Below are 4,531 nucleotides of genomic sequence, written 5' to 3'. Positions count from 1 at the left end.
TGCGCCTTTCTTAGTTTACCTGGAATATTTTTTGGCACTAATAATCTACCTCGGCTTGTTCTTTCTGATATTTTAAGCTCCATGATGTTTTCAGTAATTCCTTCTATTTGCTTCCATGCTTGTATTATCATGTAGCGTTCTCTTCTCCTTTCTAGACTGTATAGTTTTAAAAATTTCAGTCTTTCCCAGTAGTCAAGGTCCTTAACTTCTTCTATTCTAGCAGTATAGGACCTTTGTACACTCTCTATTTGCGCAATATCCTTTTTGGTAGTGTGGGTACCATATCACATTGCAGTACTCGAGTGTACTACGTACATAAGTTTTGTAAAGCATAATCATGTGTTCAGCTTTTCTTGTTTTAAAGTGTCTGAATAACATTCCCATTTTTGCTTTACATTTAGCCAACAGTGTTGCTATTTGGTCGTTGCATAACATATTCCTATTTAACATTACACCAAGGTCTTTAATTGTTTCCTTGTTTGTGATTGTCACATTATTAGGTCCCTTGTATGCATAGACCATTCCTTCTCTGTTTCCATAATTTATTGATTCAAATTTATCGGAGTTAAATACCATCCTATTTATCTCCGCCCATTCATATATTTTGTTTAGATCTCTTTGTAGTGAGTTCCTATCCTCATCACAAGTAATTTCTCTACTTATTCTTGTGTCATCGGCAAAACTTCTCACTACGGAGTTTTCAACATCACAATCTATGTCTGAGATCATAATAACAAACAGCAGTGCAGCTAATACCGTACCTTGTGGCACACCCGATATTACCTGGGCTTTATCTGATTTCTCGTCATTTGCAACCACTATCTGTTTTCTGTTTTGCAGGAATTCTTTTACCCATTTTCCTATCTTTCCCAAAATATTATGCTTTCTCATTTTTTTCTCCAATATGTTATGGTCTACCTTGTCAAAGGCTTTTGCAAAATCTAGATAGATCACATCTGTGTCTTTTTCATTTATCATATTTTTGTATATGTTTTCATAGTGTGCTATCAGTTGGGTCTGTGTACTTTTTCCAGGCACAAAACAGTGTTGACCCATATTAAACAAATTATTTTTGACCAAATGGTTCATTATTTTCTTTTCTATTACCCTCTCATACACTTTCATAATATGTGATGTTAGACTAACAGGTCTATAATTGCTTGCCTCTAGTTTCGATCCACTTTTGAAGATACGGGTTATATAAGCTAATTTATGTTTAACATATATCTCGCTCATATCTACACTTTGTCTTAGCAGTATTGCAAGCGGCTTCGTGATAGTGTTTGCAGTTTTTTTTCTAACAAAATCGCTGGAACTCCATCTGGTCCGGCTGCCGATCAATTTTTAATTTCGTTTATAGCCTTGACAATATCTGCTTCATTAATATCTATATCCATTAGATATTCAACATTTTCTTCTCTCATTTCTGTTTCATTATTCTCATTCGCAATTCTTGGCATGAACTCACTCTTATATTTTTCTGCTAATATGTTGCATATTTCCTTTTTTTCATTTTTTAGCCGTCCTTCAATTCTTAGAGGGCCTATTTCTATTCTCATTTTATTCATCTTTTTTGCATAGGAGTAAAGTACTTTTGGGTTTCTTTTTATATTTTGAAGTGTCCTTTCTTCTAAGTCCCTTTTTTCGTTTTCTTTCGACTGTATAATCTTTTATTCTGCATTTTCTATCTTACATTTTATTTCCCTCATTTTCCACACATTTTTTTCTTTTGCAAGATTTTTCTTCCACTTTCTAATTTTCTGAAATAAGATCCTTCTGTCTCTTGGTATGCACGTCTTTTGTTTATTGTTTTTTTTCGGTACATATTTTTCAACAATTTTCTCCAGTATTTTTTACAGTATGTCTGTATTTACCTGTATATTATCACTTACAAATATATTTTTCCATTCTTTATTCAGTTCTTCATTTATTCCTGACCATTTTATATTCTTACTGTAAAAATTATATTTTCCATATCCTTCCCAAAGTTTTTTGCTTTTATTAATTCTGCGATCACTTGCTTTGGAATGAACTATCAATTCTATGACATTGTGGTCTGATATTCCCGTGTTATACACTATTGTTTCTTTAACACAGTTCACCTCATTCACAAATACTAGATCTAGGACATTTTCCTTTCTTGTTGGAATGTGGTTTATTTGTTGCATATTATGTTCTAATAGCATATCTTGAAGCTTTTCAAATTACCTCTTATCTTCTGCGCTACTATTACTCTCTTTTTTATATGTATACATACAACCATTTTTTCTATCCGTTCTTTCCAATCCACGAAAGGAAAGTTAAAATCTCCAGATAGGAGTATATTCCAGTCTTTATGGTCTCTACATATATCCTCTATTTTTTCTATTATTATGTCAAACTCCTTAGTATTTGGGGGTCTGTAAACTACAATATTCACTAGTTTTTCAGATTCAAATTCTACCGCAATCAATTCACATTCTGTGATGCTATATTTTTCACAGACTTTTCCTAGATTTATGTCTCTTCCATATATTGCGGTTCCCCCTTGATTCCTATTTTTTCTGTCTCATCTATAATTTTGTAAACCTTTTATCTGGTCATCACTGCCAGTCTCTTGGGAATACCATGTTTCACTTATATTTAATATATCTATTTTTCCAATTTGGGTTAGTTCTTCTAGGAACTCTATTTTCCTTTTAGAGTTACTCGTGACTAAACCCTGTGCATTCATCACTATTATGGTTTGTGTTTCATCCCCATTATTTGATATTGGTAATAATATGGATTCTCCCATGCTTCCTTCCTGTTTTGATATGATGTTCTTTTCTTCATTTCTCGGAATTCTGCCATTAAAAAATCCAACTTTTCTATTATATTTGTTCTTTCGCCTTCATGTTTATTTTTGTGTGTAAACCTGCAATTATCCCCATATCTACACCAACCCCTGGCATTATAGATGCATTCTTTGTAGTTGGGCTCTATTTGTGCAGATTTGGGTTGAAAGGCCTTTTTTGGTGCATAGTGCGGTATATACGCGGCCTGCTTTTTTGTTTCTTTTTTTGTTTCATTTTTGTTTTTTTTTTCAGTTTGCTGAGTTTTCTTACTCTCATTTATAGTTGCAGGATGCATATATCGACATTTTTTGTTGAAACTGCATCCTTTTCCTTCTTTTAGGGTTTTGCATATTTTTGGATGGAGATCTCTGCATTCGTCTCCATATCTGTCTAAATACGCACATTTACCATATATTTCATAATTATGGCATATCTTTGGATGCTTGTAGTAGCATCTTTCGCCAAATCTGCAATTCCCTCTTTTCAGCATATTACAGACTATATCTTTCTTTTTCTTTTTTCTTGTTCTTGCTCTTCCCTAAAAGTATGTAGGTCCGGGTAGAGTCTCTTGGGTGTATTATTTGTTTCCATCTGATAATTTATTTCTTCATAAGTATGTTGTTGGATGGCATCATATGTTATATCATTGATTTCCTCTGCATCCTTACACATATCCTGTTCATTTTTCTCTTCTTCTTCTTCTTCTTCTTCTTCTTCTTCTTCTTCTTCTTCTTCTTCTTCAACTATTTGCAGATTTAGTCTCGACTTAATTATATTTTCTATCCAGACTAAGCATGTTGAGCAGAATACCTTTGTGTCTCTATTTTTTATTTTTTGCTGTATTTCAGCACATGTAGCGTGTGTTGGAACATGACAGGCATTACATTTTCTAATCAGTTGTTAAGGATTATTAATGGAATACCATATCTTACATGTATTACACCATTTTGACATTCTTTTTCCCACTGCATCAATCAGCATATTCACCATATTGGACTTGTTATTGTTCTTTGATGGGATGTGTTGATTGATGTAGACTTTCTTTATAAGTCTCTTTAACACTTTGATCTTCTTTGGAATTTTTTCTATTATTTTATTGATGTTTTCCGCAGATTTGTTCCAGTTTATTGGATCATATTGTTTCAATATGTCTGCGAATATTTTTCCGTCACACTGGTTGGAGTTACTAGTGACCTCTGTTATCAGACGGTCGACCTCCTGTTTCGCCAACTCATGGAATTTGCTTTTGCTGACTCCAGCGATGTCTCTCCATGAGTTACCTGTGTTATACAATGCCATCTTGATCAGATTTTTATTAATTCACAAGATAACTATCCTATGCCGACGTTTTATCCCACTTTTCTGCCCTCAAACTAATCACCGACTATTCACGAAAACTCGTAGCTATATTTCACTCGATAGCCTTTTGCTATCTGCATTAAATCAGGATATTTTTAAGGACGCACAAGTGTTCACTCACCGGCACACAAATACAACTCAGAGAGAGAGAGAGAGAGAGAGAGAGAGAGAGTCAATAAATACAGTATTTCAGTCGAGATACAACGCAGATAAATGCAGGATGTATGCAATAAAAGTTTCATAAGAAGATGGATAGGGAAGAGCGTTGAGAGTATGACTATAAAAGTGTAAAAAGTACAATATATTACATCTCGAATGAGAATATATTTCATCATCGACAATGCCACTGCCAACGA

The sequence above is a fragment of the Palaemon carinicauda genome, chromosome 36, assembly GCF_036898095.1.
Source record: "Palaemon carinicauda isolate YSFRI2023 chromosome 36, ASM3689809v2, whole genome shotgun sequence".
Lineage (NCBI taxonomy): Eukaryota > Metazoa > Arthropoda > Malacostraca > Decapoda > Palaemonidae > Palaemon > Palaemon carinicauda.
Note: the sequence above shows the minus strand (reverse complement) of the source record.